Raw genomic sequence first — 17,893 nt, 5'->3', positions numbered from 1 at the left:
ATTGAAGAGACTAACGGTTCCCCATTGTGTATTGTTGGTGCCCTTGTAGAAAATTAGTTGACCATATATGTGTGGGTTTATTTCTGGGCTTTCAATTCTGTTCCAATGGTCCATGTGTCTATTTTATGCTAGTACCATACAGTTTTATTATAGATTTGTAATATAGTTTGAGATCAGGAAGTGATCCAACTTTGTTCTTCTTAAGATTTCTCTGGCTATTTGGAATCTTTTGTGATTCCACACAAATTTTATTTCTTTCTATTAATTTTAATTTTTTTTTTTTTTTTTTTGGCCACGTTGGGTCTTCGTTGCTGTGCAACATTGGGTCTTTGTTTCTCTAGTTGTAGCGAGCTGGGGCTACCCTTCGTTGCGATGCACAGGCTTCTCATTGCAGTGGCTTCTCTTATTGTGGAGCATGGGCTCTAGGCACACGGGCTTCAGTAGTTGTGGCACACAGGCTCAGCCGTAGTGGCTCGTGGGCTCTAGAGCGCAGGCTCAGTAGTTGTGGTGCACAGGCTTAGTTGCTCTGCAGCAAGTGGGATCTTCCAGGACCAGGGCTCGAACCCGTGTCCCCTGCATTGGCAGGTGGATTCTTAACCACTGCACCACCAGGGAAGTCCCTCCACACAAATTTAAGAATTACTGTTGGGCTTCCCTGGTGGCACAGTGGTTGAGAGTCCGCCTGCCGATGCTCCCCAGTCCGGGAAGATCCCACATGCCACATGCCGCGGAGCGGCTGGGCCCGTGAGCCATGGCCGCTGAGCCTGCGCATCCGGAGCCTGTGCTCCACAACGGGAGAGGCCACAACAGTGAGAGGCCTGTGTACCACACACACACAAAAAAGAATTAGTTTCTAATTCTTTAAAATGCCACGATTGTAGAGAAAAGGGAATCCTTGTACACGGTTGATGGGAATTTAACTTGGTACAACTACTATGGAAAACAGCAAGGAGGTTTCTCAAAAAGTTAAAATTACCATATGATCCAACAATCCCTCCTCTGGGAATATACCCAAAGAAAATCGAATCAGTACCTTGAAGAGGTATCTGCACTCCCATGTTCACTACAGCATTACTCACAATAGCTAAGATATGAAAATAACCTAAGTATCTGTTAATGGATGAGTGGATAAAGAAATTATGAGTTGGATAGATGGTATTCAGCCTTTGAAAAGGATATCCCGTCATTTGCAACAATATGGATAAACCTGGAGGACATTATGCTAAGTGAAATAAGCCAGACACAAATTAAAAAACTGCATGATCTCACTTATATGTAGAATCTGGAAAAAGTTGAATATATAGAAGCAGAGAGTAGAACAGTGGTTATCAGAGGTGGGGAGGTGAGGGAAACGGGGAGATGTTGATCAAAGGGTACAAAGGTATAGTTAAGTAGGATGAATAAATCTAGAGATCCAACATACAGCACAGTGACTATAGTTAATAATACTGTACTGAATACTAGAAATTTACTAAGAGCACCACCACCACAAGAAAAAAAAACAAGTGGTAACTATGTGAAAGGATATGTTAATTAGCTTGACTGTAGTAATCATTTCACTATGTAAATGCATATCATGTTATATGCCTTAACATGTACAGCAATCCTCACTATTGTATAGCAATCCTCACTATTGTAATAATATAAAATTGTCGTAATAATATGAAATTGTCTTAAAAATCTTTTGCTATAAAAAAGTACTTTCAGCTAACATAAAAAGGAACTATTAACTTACTGTAAACCAACATGAAACAGAAAATATGTCTTCGGGAATACCGCTTTATATTAGAAGCTACAAACAAGTGACTGAAAGAGAAGCTCAGTTCCTTAGACTTTCAAACTTAGCACCCAGAGACCAGGCCTTGGATCAAGGAAGAGCCATCCACAAAACTGCACCTTCCTTCTAGTAACAGTACCCAACCCCTACTCTCTCCCCTCCCCCTCCCCCCTCAACCAGAGCCAGAATATTCCTAATACTGGATGCCCTCTCTCTATCCTTTCCAAACTAAAGCCTATTATCACCTGGCTAATAAAATTATACATCCTTTCTCATGTTAAATTCATGCTATAATTTAAAAATGCACAATTAACTTGGTGGTGGGAAACCTTTCACCACGTATACATGTATCAAAATCATGTTGTACACTTTAAATATATTACAATTGTATGTGTCAATTATACCTCAATGAAGCTGAACAAACTAGAATTAAACAATTTTTTTTAATTTAGAAATGAAATGAAGAAACACAAAAAGAGCTCATCAACAATTTCAGGCTTTCAGTTAATTCACCAGATATCAAATCACCCAAAGCCAATTCTCTAAAATTCATTTCACCAAATAAGCAATTCAGCAAAGTCTGCTAGTTCCAGTTGGAACTCAGAGCTACCCCTCTGTCTGTCTGGTCTCCTGGCTGCCCCACAGAGCAGGTGCAAGTGTATGTACGTGTGTGTGTGCACACGCGTGTGTGTGTGTGCCTGTTAGGGGGGCTGCTAAGGTCACCATTAGCACGTCTTGCTGTACCTCCTCGGGCAGAACAGGACACGTAAACCTCTGCCATAGGACACAGCCTCTCCTGCCAACCCTCCCCCATCACCCAATTCCAGCCGCAGCATCTCAGCAGACCTGAAATTTTAGGGGGAAGAAAAGCCTCTGAAAGAAAGCCTCCAAATGTAGTAAGTCCTTCCTGTGTAGATATTCTTACTGGTCACCAATTCCTGTTCTCCTTTCCGTAAAAGCGACCTAGCCATTCTGCAGTTAAATAGGAACATGGGATGAGTTCTGGCTAATGAAATGTGCAGGAAAATTACATGTATCACTTCCAGCCTGAAACACTCAGAAGTCCTTAGTGATTCTCCAGTCTCTTCTCTTTCCCTGGCATGTGTTCCATCAGCCTGAATACCTCCTCCATCAGCTTGGATCCCTGAGTATCTGAGCTTTCTCACAAACCCCAGCTTGCAGTCGTACCAACCATACATGGGAAATAAACCTTTGTTATTTTAGGTCACTGAGGTTTTGAGGTTAATCAGTTACCTCAATATAGCCTAGTCTCTTTTTTTTTTTTTTTGCGGTACACGGGCCTCTCACTGTTGTGGCCTCTCCCGTTGCGGAGCACAGGCTCCGGACGCGCAGGCTCAGCGGCCATGGCTCACGGGCCCAGCCGCTCCGCGGCACGTGGGATCTTCCCGGACCGGGGCACGAACCTGTGTTCCCTGCATCGGCAGGCGGACTCTCAACCACTGCGCCACCAGGGAAGCCCTAGCCTAGTCTCTTTTGACTAATAAAAAACTTAAGTACTTAATTGAAACACATCTTTAGTGAATCTATAATTAAACAATTTCAGAGGAAGGAAGAATGTGCTACTATCTCAAAGGGGCAGAATCTCCCCATTGCTCCCTCCGCACACCTCTCCCCCACCCTGTACTGGCTGCAGGGAAGCATAATAAAACTTCAAAAGACAGCCAATTGGCGACTTGGCCAATTAATCATTGAGCAAAATAGTTTTTGGTGAATTGATGCTCAGTGACTTGACTTTCAGTTACTTGGTTGGCTTCGGGAATAGAAGGCCCCGGCTGCAGGCTGGTGAAAGGCAGTCCTGTTTATGGGTAGAATCCTCAAAAGCAAACAACAAAAGAAGCCCCCGTTCCATCCATACAAGGTCAACCCTGCCTCCATCACTCCGAATTTCTTCTTTCCTGAACATATCATCTTGCCCTTGTCCAGTAAGTACGGTAACTTCTCAAGAGGTCCAGGAAGATCCTTTGTACAGAGTTTCTGAAAAAGACCAGCCCAGCGTCTGGAAGTCTGTTTGCCAGTAAGTTGAAGCCGAGTTCAGAAGCTGGCACTCCTCCTCCTCTGTCCTCTCCCAACAAGTTTAGACTAATCTCCAATCCGTCTCTGGACAAATAAATGACTGCTGGCATAGTATGACTCAGAATGACTCACTGGGGTTAGCACTTAGCACCTAGTGAAATGTTGAGTAAAAAGACTTTACGACACTCTACTGCCCAGGAGAACGACCGTTGTTTAGTATTTTCCTTTTCTGACCCCTACTTTCCTCTTCTATCTTTAAAAATGAAGCATCTTCGAGTCATCCAGAAGCAATATTTGATGGCTCTAACACATAACGTTTTTCTTAGTAGCACCTGAATACATTTTCCTTCAGAAAGTGCACACTCTCCCCCGCAATCCCACACCCACACACATTATTTTGTAACTGTTCCAGTGAGATCGTTATGGATATATAGCTGATCTGGATGACATATGATACCTTAATCTGGAATCTCTGAGATACCACATTCCAGGAGGCCTTGAGTCCATGAAATCTGGTGTTGAGGGTTCTCAGATGGGTCCTAACCCCACACTGCTTGTTTTAGGAAAAACATTACTGGTTCATATCAACAACCCTCCAGTCAGCCCAGTTCTCTCACAATGGCCCAAGGAACCAGTTTGTGGACTTATGGTAACTGTCCTCACAGGCTTCTACCCATATAAGATTATCGGTGTTATCCATTCATTCATTCAGCAGGTACTTAGTAAGTGGCTAATATGTACTAGATAGCAGCGATGAGGATACAAGACAAAATAAGGCATATTTATGACTAAATAACCCAGAAATTTTATGACTCCCTCCTTTTTTATGACTCCCTCATTGACTTGCACAGTTAGGCCCGCTTTGCAGAAATGATTTACATATACTATTTCTTGACAGCAAGTAACAGTCTATAAGGATACTTTCCATGGTACACAGAGTTCTTTGGTTTGCCTGTCCTGAAAGAACCAGCCCTAAATGGTTCCTCCTTGACAAAGTGGACATATCCTGTGCTCACCACCTACACAGCCACCTTTGGCCCTGGGATACCGGTAGTCTCCTCTTACTGAAGTCTGGGGACTAGGGAGCTAATATAAAAGGTAGAAGAACCTCAAAGCCTGGACAATAAGGGAGACATGCCTGAAGAATGGGGAGAATGAGTCAGTGAAGGCAAATACTTACTCTGGTCTATAAGACCTTGCGTGTGATCTGGTCCCAGCCCCAACCCAACCTCTCTACCTAATATTACCCCATTCTCCTTTCCACTCATGACAAAACAGTTACACTCCTTTATCCTCAGAGCCTTTACCCATGCCTTTCTTCTACAGGAACATGTTTCACCCCTACTCAACTGGCTAGCTCTCATTTATCACACAGGTCCTAGAGAAGCCTTCCATAACTCAGCCACGCCCTCCCATCCCACATTTGGTCCCTGTGTCCTATATTCTCATAAAAACTATACATTTCTTTTCAGCACCTGCCACATCTTTGTATCCTCCCTCAGTGCCAAATAAAGTGCCTGGCAAACTAAGCACTCAAATATTTGTTGAATGAGTCAGTGTGTGTGTGCGTGTGTGAAGAAGAGAGCTATGGACCTTTGGTCCAGAAAGTGTTTGTAGTCAATAGTCCTCATACCTGAAATGCAGGCCCCATGAAACCATGAAGAGAATGGAGTCCAGAAAAAGCAGTATGGCAAGTGTTATGTCTGCCTGGTGGGCTACAGCTCAGTGTGAGTTTTTGTACCTCAGGAGTTCCTGTCAGGCTTTGTTCAAGTTTCCCTAGCTACATCCAGCAGCGCCTCCCAACGTGTTTGACCAGAACTGGTTTTGCCTCAGTGAGGGACTATCTGCTGTTTCTCCCATTCCTGTTCCCTAGTAGGACATACAGAACAATAGCTCTCTTCCTTTGACAAATAAGAAAACTTGGTCAGGAGGCAGAAAGTATAGTGGTGGGAGTGGAAATTGTTTACTCTTGGGAGTCTAATTGAATTTCAGAGAAATAATGTGCATAATGTTAAGTGATTTGCATATAGATGGGACTAAGAAATTCCAGGAGACCCTTCTTTATTTCTCCTCCCTCCCATCTCTACCGCTTCCAGCCCAAGGTCACACAGTCAAGCTGAGGCCAGTCACAGAGACCCTCCCAGGTAGCCCTCACCTCCAGCTACGGGGAAGAAAAGATACCAAGAGGTTTAACAATGCCCCTTTTTGTCATATTAATGATGTGTAATTGTAACTCAAAGATTCACTACTTCTAAGAGTCAGATTATAAAATATCGTCAGCACTTGCTCACCTCCACAAGTGCTATTAGTGGTATTTTTGACCGGACTGCCACCAAACAAGAGTGAAATCATTTGTAAAGCTATTCCGAAAGATTCTGCAGGCTATATGATGGCAGCACCTCTCCCAGTTAATCTTTTGGTTACAGCAAGACTTTGGTTGCTACAGTGAAATATATGTTTTCTATTACAGCCCTCAGCACAGGTCTGCAGTTGCCACCCCGGCCCTGGGATACCATCAAGCTCCTCGGACAGGCTCTAAAACTCTTAGCAGGAGCATAAGAGGATTAGTTACCATATCCTGAAAAAAGGAAGTTCTAGAAATCGCCAGGAAGTTCCCAACACTATAAGTAGGAAGCAGAGGATCCAGGTCCCAGGGAACGAGCATAGGGTTGCTCAGGAAATGAGCACAAAGGAAAACCAGACAGATGGGGAAAAGGGCCTTGATGAGCTTCAATGTCCTGCCAGAGGGGGCCAATTCCAGGACCTTAATGGTTAGGTGAAGGCTAAACCTTCTTGTGGGCTAAAATATGTCTACAGCTAGACCAAGAGTCAGACCAGGGAGACCAAAGTAGGGACTTAAATCTTCTGGAGAGCCAGAGTGGGATATAGAGGAAGGAACCTGGGTCTTCAACCAACTATATTCAAAACCCTGCAGAATCAGTTTTTAAAAAATCAAGTTGATGGTACCACTTGCCAGTAATAAAGATATCTGGGTAACATTGTCTCAAATAGTCCTAAGGGACCATTAGATCCCTAATTAGTTATTATTCAAAACTTTGACATCTAAAAGGGCAAGAAAAAAATAAAAGGGTCATCTATTAGAATGGCCGGAATCCAGAACACTGATAACAGAAAATGCTGACGAGGATGTGGAGCAACAGGAACTCTCATTCATTGCTGGTGGGAACGCAAAATGGTACAGCCACTTCGCAAGGTGGCTTGGCGGTTACTTACAAAACTAAACATGCTCTTGCTGTATGATCCAGCAGTCATGTTCCTTGGTATTTACCCAAAGGAGTTGATAACCTGTCCATACAGAAACCTGCACATGGATGTTTGTAGCAGCATTATTCATAACTGTCTAAACTTGGAAGCAACTGAAATGTCCGTCAATAGGTGGATGGGCAAATAAACTGTGGTACATCCAGACAATGGAATATTATTCAGCACTAAAAAGAAATGAGCTATCAAGCCATGAAAAGACATGGAGGAACCTTAAATGCATGTTACTAAGTGAAAGAAGCCAATCTGAAAAGACGACTTCATTCCAGCTATGTAACCTCCTGGAAAAGGCAAAACTGTGGAGACAATAAAAAGATCAGTAGTTGCCATTGAGGGCGTGGGGTGGAAGGAGATGAATAGGTAGAGCACAGAGGATTTTTAGGACAGTGAAAATACTCTATATGACATTATAGTGATGGATATATGTCATTTAATATTTGTCCAAACCCATAGAATGTACAACACCAAGAAAATAAAAGGGTTTTTTAATCTGGGGAATGATTGTGGGCTAGAAAGTGCTCTGAACTGAGTCAGGAGACCTTGGTCCTTATCACGATTCTGCCGCTTACCAGCTTTGTTACCCTGGGCAAGTCCCTCACCTCTGTAGACCTCAATTTCCTTTTTGCATCAAATGGAGTGAATACTTACAGACAGGCGATATCAAAGACATTCAGAATCAATGAACTCCAAATTATTCAACTGAAAATGGCGACTGTGTCACTACATAAAAATACTAATGGCTCTTTCCTTAGAACAAACCCCACAGCCACTCAGCATCTGTCATTCCTTCTGGGAGGTGACCTCCAGGAGACTTCTGTTAGACTGGCAGCCTTCTCCTGAGCAAACCTTTTTTAGAGTACAAAGAGCAATAATAGTTACCCCAGGCACTCAGCTCACTAGATTGAGTTTTTAATTCTTACCCCAATTTGGCATTTTCTTATAAAGGGCATGTACTACATGTGACTGCCAACTAAAGAATGTCGCTTGCCACCCTGTTCTATAAGAATTAAGTCATTAGCCACTGCAGTGACTGACCTTCAGGGTGGAGACCAGGAACGAGACACTCAGTGCTCTGGGAAAAGTGGCAGAACAAGGCCTTCAGATAGATATTTTCAGGAGAAAATTTTATAAACCATGATTCTTGCATCTTCCCAGACTTAGAAAAGCACTAAAACCATTAACTAAGATATCTGTCCCTGATGACTAGCACAACCTTCTACTGAGATGAGTGCTTAATTATATGTACCTTTCACCAAAATCACATATATGCTGACTTCTCCCCCCTACCTCTTCGGAGCAGTTCCTCAGAGCTTTCTGAGAGGCTGTCTCTCGAGTTAAAGTCCTCAGTAAGTCCCCCAGTAAAACTGAAACTCACAGCTCTCATATTGTGTGTTTTTATTTCAGCCGACATGACAGTTGATGGAGTCAGAGACAAGGGAAACCTGGGCTCTAGTCCCGGTTCTTAAATAAAATGCTCAATTATTGGAGTAAGTCATTTAGCCTCTGCTTTTCCAGTTCCTCATCTGTAACCTAATGATGATAATAATGGCCGCTATCATTTGTTAAACACCTCCAATGGGCCAAGCATTATTCCCGGTACTTTGAATATGCATGATCTCCAAACCTCACAGCTACTTTCATTAGAAGACATTATCATACTCATTTTGCAAAAGTGGAACCTAGGCCCCCCAGAGGCCTTCCTTTCTTCAAGGTCACTCGCTAAGAGTGAGATTCAAACAACCCAGGTCCCTCTGACTCCAAAGCACGTGTTTCTTTTTTTTCCCCCACTATTTCACATTGCCTCCCATTAGATAAATAAGCTAGAGAATCTCCAAGGTCCCTTCTAAGTCTGACATTCCAGTATTTTATGACCCCAGTAGTTTTGCAGCCAGGCTTACCTAACACATACTTAACTGCACAGTCCTCACAGCCCTGCCCCTTTACCATGACATTTTCAACCTCTCTTTTTAAAAGGTTGCTCACATTTTCATTGAAGACCTTGAACAATTAATTCTTAGCAAAGTGAGCTCAAATAGTTTCGCATCTTTCAAAAACCTTAGCCCTTTCATTGAATCAGGAGCTAGGTGAAGCACTTTTTCTGGAACAGATTCCTGGATCGAGAGAAGATTCTAAACACCTGGGAACCGAGGCTACCATCACTACAGATTCCTTTTTTCCCCATTGAAAACTGCTGGAGTAAGAGACTGCCTCTGAGTGGAGCGGTGCCGAGATAAAAAGAAGCTCCCAACCTACTTGTGTGTACTGTTCTGTGAAATTCCACCAATTGAGACTCCGTCCCTAGGTCTTTGAAGAGTTTTAAAAGTCTCTATTAAAATGGTAAAAACTATGGAATGATAATACCTTAAACCTGGAGGTGGGTGGGAAGCAACTTTAGTTGCTTTCCAGGCAAGAATATAAGCCCATCATGGGGGTGGGAGCAGAGTCTAAATTCCTGGTGGAAGTAAGGAAGAGTTCCTCCAGGAGAGAGAGGAGTGGGAAGTGGGCAAGGGTCAAAATCAGCTTGGCCGACTTCTAGTTTTTTGCTGCATATGAATCCTGCTCATGGAAAACTGTGAGAAGCCTGACAATGAGGGTGACCAGAAAGCAGCATTTAAAATGGGAGAAACAATGGTCAGAAATTAGAGACTTGTTAACTTTCATACCCAGAAAAATCCTGGGGGGAAAAAAAAGGAAAATAATCAATTGACAAAGATTTTGAGACACACAGGGACATCTATCAACCTGACAGTGCAGAATATGATGTCAGACAAACCTCATTTCCTCCTCTGACAGAGTAACAAGCCCAGCAGTTTGGAGAAAGGAACAAATGTGGCACACACAGGTGGTGGGCCTTTATATTCTGTCCCCAGGGTGAGGGAAATGAGGTCCTAAAACAGCTTGCCAGTAGTGGGACCCCAAAAGTGAGCCAGACCCCAAGCACGGGGACTGCAATTGCATGGTCATTCAAGTTCTGCTACTGTTGTTTAAGATTTGAGATCATTCTTACGTAGGCTTTGAAAGTCTTGCACAGGAATTTTGCCTCAGCCCTGAGCTTTCACTACAGGTGCTGGAAGGAACCAACTGTATTTGCCAACTGGAATTGAACTAACTGCCAAGGAATCAGTATAAAAGAGATTTTAAGTCACAGACTAAATAAAAAGCTAAACTATTTATTGATAAGCAGAAACTATAACCTAAGAAATTAGTAAATGAAACTGGAGTTCAGAAATATGCATTAGAACAAATCCAAAAACAGAAAATCTTTTATCTGTTAATGATTTTTGCATTGACTTATAACCAACATCTCAAAGATCAATTTTTCAAACTTCAGCCCTGCCAGGCACCGTCAGTCTGTTGAACTGCTCCTTTCCCTGTCACCCTCTTGACAGACTTCCGACAGGTTTTATAAAGTCAGTTATGTTCGAAGCTGCTTGGTTTTCCATTCAATGTGTTTAAGAATTCTTACAATTTCACCAGGGTAAAGATAGTCCTTACAGGGCTTCCCTGGTGGCACAATGGTTGAGAGTCCGCCTGCCGATGCAGGGGACACGGGTTCGTGCCCCGGTCAGGGAAGATCCCACATGCCGCGGAGCGGCTGGGCCCGTGAGCCATGGCCGCTGAGCTTGCGCGTCCGGAGCCTGCGCTCCGCAACAGGAGAGGCCACAACAGTGAGAGGCCCGCGTATCGCAAAAAAAAAAAAAAAGATAGTCCTTACAGTTATACCCAACTGTATAATCAGAGTGGGCCACACATTATCTTGTTTTATTTCAACTCCCATCTCAGATCCCCAGAGACTGCATCCAAGGGAGATGTAGGGTAGTGTTATAGACTGAATTGTGTCCACCATCCCCCAAATTCATATGCTGAAGCCCTAACCTGCAATGTGACTGTAATTGCAGATGCGGCCTTTAAAGAGGTAACTAAAATAAAAAGTCCTAAGGGCAAACTCTACTTCAGTCTGACTGGTGTCTTTAGAAGAGGACCATGTGGCGTCACAATGAGAAGGTGGCCAAGGAGAGAAGCCTCAGGAGAAACCAACCCTGCCGACCCCCTTGATCTTGGGCTTCTAGCCTCCAGAACTGAGAAGAATAATTTGTTGGTTAAGCCACCCAGTCTGTGGTATTTGGTTATGGCAACCTGAGCCAACGAAGACAGGTGAGAAGAGTTAGGCGAAGCTGGATTCAAACCTGCTACTTGTTATCTGTATATCAGACAAGTCACTGCACCTTCCTGAGTCTCAGTTTCCCCATATGTAAAATGGGGCTAAGAATATACTCTGGTGGTGGTGTGAACATTAGCAGAATATGTATGTATGTTGAGAGTCACGGCTGGGGGGGGCGGGGGGGAGGTCCCTCAATAAATGGGCTTTTTAAAAAACTCACAACTTTCAAGTGTTTGCAATCTGATTTATTTTTATCCCCGTTAAGGTTTTATTGGCTTAACTGAACCACAGAAACTTATTTTCAGTTAAAATTCAGCCTTTAAAGCTCAGGAATCTTCTTGCTCTGTTTGAAGTTGCCGTATTTTCTTCCCAAGCTCATCTCAAACTGCTCTGCCCCTCAGTGCCAGACAGAAAGCTTCCCTAAGTGTTAAATGCACTCACATAATAAAGGATTCCCTCAGTTAATTCTCCATTTTAACTGATTCCTTTTAGAAGTTAGTCTCTCCTAATTAAGATCTGCATATTCGGGTCAGAGTTCCACTCACTCAGAAGGAGGCATTGAACCTCATCAGAGCTGCCATCTCTCTGCAGAACCTTTATTCGAGCCTCCCTTTCCCATTAGGCAGAATCGCACTGTACCTCCCACCAAGGCGATGCCTTCTAGACCAGCACGTCGGCACAGGCCAACAGGACTTCGTATCAACAGACAGCATAAAGCAAGAGAGATACGGAAGAAGTGTAATTCAAACATTTACAGTACAAATCACACGAGATTGATTTGCTGTTGTTCTCTTTAATCAGAGCCAAAGTTTGCTTGTTTTAGAAACTGGTGGGCAAAAATTATGTAATAAAAACAAAAGTATATAAACACAGATCATCAGAATTAAAGAAGAAACACAACTCACGTCCATAATCAAGGCCAAACACCTTTATCAGACGAGGTTCCACGTGTATTGCTGTTGCCCTAGAAAACTGTTCAAGAGGTTCTTCCTTGGAGAAGGCCATTTGTGGCCATGAGAAAATGAACATATTTGAATTTCCCCGAAGTAGCATCACATCAGCTAGACCTCAGTTCAGATCCCATCTGGGCCTCTTGAAACCTGTGTAAGTTGCAGATTGCAGGTGCTCAATGAACATCTGCTTTCTTTATTCCCCTTCACAAGGGGGAACTAAGACTCGGGCAAAATTTCAGTGTTCTGACATCACACATCGTGCCCTACGTTTTTACTTGTGATCCTCTATAACGTTATAGATGATATCATCATCTATATCCTCATTAAAGGATTTGCTGATTTTTCCTCATGGTGCAGATATTACTGTTTATTCTTCCAAGAGCTGTACTAAGTGGTGAAACACATGGGTAACCAATGCTTGTATTTCAACAAGTTATCACACTGTGCCAGTGGGTGTGATGGGCGTGCAAATGTACAGGCCTACGAGGCACAGAGAGATAATGCTGGCTCTTTCTTTATATGGTTCCTGAGGTCACTTATCCTTTGTGGATAAGCAGAGATGGCAGAAAGGTGACAGATGCAGTATAGGATTCTGGATGAGCATAGGTTGCCAGGTCACAATCAGAAACAGGAGATGGCAGAGTAAGGCCGAAAATAGAAACCAGAGTCACTTGGCCAGGCCAAGCCAGAGATGAGCAGAGTGAAGAGAAGCTCTCAGCCCTACGGAACTGGCAAACACTGAAGAGCCTTGTGCAGACACCCAGCACACAATCTTAACTGCTCCCTGGCATGGGTGACCTTCCATCGGTTGGGCACTCGTCCTGACTTATTTGAATTCTACCTATTAATTTCTGCCTCTTCCAATTAATGAAGTACGTCTGGGATTACTGGCTATGGACTTTGAAATCAAAGAGATCTAGAGTGGAACAGGGCGGTTTGTTTGAACCCTGAGAATAGACTCCAGGAGCATTTTTTACATTTTGTAAAAGGACGCACGGGAGCAAGGCTCTTGGGTGAGCCAGTTCAGCATGATGGAGTCACCTGAAATCAGGACTCACCTTCTCCAATTTTATATATACTCAGGGCATCCAGCTCTGCACATGCCACAACAACTACAGTGATAATTATTAGTAAATCATGTTGGACTGCTGGTCTCTAATGTACAGAGGCCGAGTGTTGCGACAGGGTGCAGGAGACAAATTCCAAAATATGTGTGGCCTTGGAATGAACTTTATACTGTCAACCATCCTTGCTGTCATATAGGATGGATCGTCTATTTTAGCATTTATTTATTTGGCTGCGCTGGGTCTTTAGTGGCTGCACATGGGCTCTAGCTCCCTGACCAGGGCCCCCTGTATTGGGAGCGCAGTCTTAACCACTGGACCACCAGGGAAGTCCCTAGGATGGATAGGCTTTTGTGGTGGTGTTTCCCAGAATAGTGGGATGCTGTTTAGAATGAAGACTTTCTGCTCCCACTCCTAGGGATTCTAATTCATTAGGTCTAGCTCTGGAATCTCCATTTTCGCCAAGCACCCCACGTGGATGCAAATGGTCTGTGGACCATACTTTGGAAAATATTGAGTATGTGCGCACACAAAACAGAAAGAAATTTCCCATTTCAAACAAACCCATTGAGTCTTTCTGCTGAGTGTGGATTTTAAACAGAACCACAGGGCTTCCCTGGTGGCGCAGTAGTTGAGACTCTGCCTGCCGATGCAGGGGACACGGGTTTGAGCCCTGGTCTGGGAAGGTCCCACATGCCGCGGAGCAACTAGGCCCGTGAGCCACGATTACTGAGCCTGCGCGTCTGGAGCTTGTGCTCTGCAACGAGAGGCCGCGACAGTGAGAGGCCCGCGCACTGCGATGAAGAGTGGCCCCCGCTTGCCGCAACTAGAGAAAGCCCTCGCACAGAAACGAAGACCCAACACAGCCAAAACTAAAATAAATAAATAAATAAAATTTTAAAAAAAAAACAAGTGCCATACTGTTTTTAAAAAATACATAAACAGAACCACAGACATATTCTAAACACTGGATCTGGCTTGCCCACTGGTCTCTGGATCACATGTGATGTTAAACTAAGGACATCTGACACCAGGTTTGAGGGTCTCACAGACCAACTGTAACATCCCCACCAACCCTCAGCCTTTGGTTCTCTTGCAGATTCTAATCCACTGAATGCCTGGTCAAGACATATTTGGGGTCAGAAAAATACCAGCAAATGATTTGTGCTGTTCTACCACCAACATTTCACCTGAAGCCACATCTAGGCATCTGCCTCCAACTTAAATTGAATATTAAAAGGTCAAAAGTTTGAATTTTTTAACTCAAAATTCTCCTTTTCTAGGACCCCAACTAACACCTGCTTCATCATCCATTTAATTGAGCGTCTACTATGTACCAAGCTATTGCAATACAAAGCAGTGATCAGAGTACTTAACATTGATTCAGCATTTAATCAGTTCCAAGTGCTATGCTAAGCTCTCTATGCGCATTATCTGGTCTGCACAACAGTCCTAGGAAGTGGGCAGTAATAATATTCCAACTTACAGAAACGTGAAGAAATATGTCCTGGGCTACCCGGTAAATGGTAGAACTGGGATCTCACTACTGGTCAGAGCACACGTGCTGAACCACTCCACTGTCCATCATATCAGCGCTGCTTATGGATTAGAGGTTCACAAAAGGTGGTCCGCAGGCCAGCAGCATTGTTAGCACTACCTGGTAACTTCTTAGAGATGCCGGTTCTTGGGCCCCACCCCAGATGTAATGAGTCCAAACTCTGAGGGTAGGGCCAAACGATCTGTTGAACAAGGCCTCCAGGTGCTTCTCATAGGCACCAAAATCTGAGAATTAGAGAAACAGCTGTGGAACCCTATGAGACTTAGAAACTGACTCAAGGTCTTGAGTTGGTCAATCAACTCTGGCTACTCCTTCATGGCGGAACAACTGCCCCGTGGGAGAAGTATAACCTCAAAGCCCAGGGACCCGTTGTTCCTCGTGGCCCACACCTTTAATTTAAAGTCACTTTATCCCACAAGTGCAAGAAGAACTAACATTCCCCTTGCTAACAAGCCAAACTATCATCCAGGCATCCATTTGCTCATTCATTCATTCCATGAGTATTTAAAAACCTGTCACGTATCAGGCACTGGTTTTGCATACGAAGGATACATAAAAGGTACACACGCAAAAATTGTTTAAAGGTACATAACGACAGCCACATACAGGAAGTTGCACAGCACACAGGGCTGGACTTTGTGATGTGGCGGAAGCACTGACCACTTCAAAGGCTATAACTCCACACAATGCCTACATCAGTTGAAAGGACTCAGGTACTGAAACCCTATAAAGTGTACATCCAGACAACCAGAGTGCACTGCTCTTTTCTTTAATTACTGGGTCCCAACAGAGGTGTGCCCAGAGCATGAGATAAAGTCACCCAAGGACTAAAATTCAATTCTATATTCCCCAGCCAAGTGCCAGTCAGAGCCACGGCCAGATGGCTTTTCCAACATTTCCCACGTGGGATAGATAAACAAATACTGTCGTAACAGCTGATTTACTTTAGCAAAGTTTATTCACTAAAAGGCCAACGCGCAAAAAGACCTTACCTTTTAGCAACATCTCAGGAAAGGACCTTTGAAAGTTTGATGATAACACGGCCCCGATTCTGGAATGTAAGTTCCACGCTGGGAGGGATGTTGGTGTTAATTTTCTACCCCATACATTTCAAGGAACAAGAACAAAGCCTGGTACATAACTGACGCTCAGTACTATCTATGGTGAATTTTTCTGGTCTGTCCTCACTTCATATCATCTCATATAGCTTTTCTTTACAAAAGGTGATTTGTCAAATTCAACTCCACGTGACTTCATTTTTATACCTTTGTAAGGCTTTCCACCTACATAAATTTCTCCCCCCAAAACCTGTGATTAGACCACCTAACCCAGTCGTGGTTTAGGAAAGGTGGATATCCCACTTAAAACACACACCCACTGAATCTTGACCAATACGCCAAGAATAGGCTTTGGAAAAATAAGCCGCTTAAAAGCACACAAGCCAGATACAGTTTCTAAGTCGCTAGAAAGTCTTTCCAACTGGAGCAGCACTGATTTTCTGGCTCCAGGCCAGCAGGCTGAGAACACCGGGCATGCCCTCCCTGGCTGGCCTCCGGAAACGCTAGGCTGACCTAAGAATCTGGTGCTTGTTTCCTTTTTCGGCAACTGCTGTCACGGATACTCACGGCTAGAAAGCAACGGGCAGGATATCAGACGCCTGGGATCAGGGTGCCACCTCAGGGCAGGAGCTCAGGGTGTGGAGGCAGGAGAGCCAAGGAGAGAGGGCCAAGGGCTTGCCCTCACATACAGGCCCGAGAGGAAGTCCTGGGCAGAACCGCTGACTCCTGGGTAGGTCTCACCACGCCTCCCCAGAGCTCTGCTGAATTGTTTTATCCTGAAGCACCCGGAAGGGCCCTCCCAGGGCCGAGGCCAAACATTCACAAATTGAATTCATCTGTGTGGGCCTTTCTCAAGCAGACTCATTCGATACAGCTGAGAGCCTGGCGAGTTACGCTTCGGGCCCACATTGGAAGGTCGACTCACCTCCAGTCTACAGAGCTGGGCAGGCCAAGCTCTTCAGCCCATTTATCAACCAGACACTGCCAAACACACACACCCCACCTAGACACACGCCCTCCACACCACCTTCTTGGGAATGAGGGGAGAAGTGAGCACCCATGACTTTATCAATATACCAAAGAACCTGTGTAGGGTCATCTGAGTATTTGGGGGGGCTCCAAGCCCCCCTCCCCATCTCTACTTTCTCAGGCAGCCCATGGAGGTGGCTGCCTGGAGCTGGCTCTCCGGTAACCTTCAGACTCTCAGTATTCTTCCAAAATGTATGACACATTTTGAATTCACAACCCATGTGTTTCTCGCTCTCCAGAGTACATGCTTAGCTGGAACGTTCAGGAGATCAAGTAGATTAGTTTGCTAGGGCTGCCGTAAGGAAGGACCACAAACTGGGTGGCTTGCACAAGAGAAATTTCTTGTCTCAATCCTAGGGGCTAGAAGTCTGAGATCAAGGTGTCAGCAGGGTTGGTTCCCTCTGAGAGCTGAGGGAGAACATCTGTTCCAGGCCTCTCTCCTAGCTCCTGGTGGTTTGCTGGCAATCTTTGGTGTCCCTTGGTTTGCAGAAAACGGAACCCTGATCATCTTCAAGTGTTCTCCCTGTTTGTGCCTGTCTCCAGATTTCCCCTTCTCATAAGGACACCAGTCATATTGAATTGGGGCCACGCTTTTGGAGTATGACCTCATCTTAACTAGTTACATTGGCAATGACCCTATTTCCAAATCAGGCCCCATCCTGAGGTACTGAGGGGTGAGGACTTCAACATATGAATTCTTAGAGGACACAATTCAACACATAACATCAAGTATCTCAATAGAAAACCTTTGTTTCCCCACTGATTTTCACAGAAATGCTCTCAATGGGTCCATTCAGGTATAACCGTCAACTCAATAGATAATACGAATTACATTAGATAATGCAGCGTTTTCAAAAGGCATAATTAAAGAAAAACTGATTGCTTATTGTAATAAGAACTGTAGAAAAAAATTTAAAAGATGCAGAATGTGAACACAAAGTAGTGTTTTTCTTATTGTAACAATACATGAGAGGGA

At 44.1% G+C, this 17,893-nt stretch overlaps 1 long non-coding RNA gene across 5 annotated transcripts in view; it reads right to left on the bottom strand.

Moving 5' to 3' along the window:
• Nucleotides 1–16,644, bottom strand: part of LOC137216388 (uncharacterized) — a 354,717-nt gene extending 338,073 nt beyond the window's left edge. Inside the window, exon 1 of one of the 5 annotated variants that reach the window (XR_010939753.1) lies at nucleotides 16,456–16,644. This is a non-coding gene — a long non-coding RNA (uncharacterized lncRNA). The remainder of the gene's footprint in view (nucleotides 1–16,455) is intronic. The other 4 variants (XR_010939755.1, XR_010939754.1, XR_010939756.1 and 1 more) reach the window with 4 other exon arrangements.
• Between the last annotated feature and the right edge of the window lie 1,249 nt (nucleotides 16,645–17,893).

Source organism: Pseudorca crassidens, chromosome X, assembly GCF_039906515.1.
Source record: "Pseudorca crassidens isolate mPseCra1 chromosome X, mPseCra1.hap1, whole genome shotgun sequence".
Lineage (NCBI taxonomy): Eukaryota > Metazoa > Chordata > Mammalia > Artiodactyla > Delphinidae > Pseudorca > Pseudorca crassidens.
Note: the sequence above shows the minus strand (reverse complement) of the source record. Positions and strands in the feature narration are given on the sequence as shown.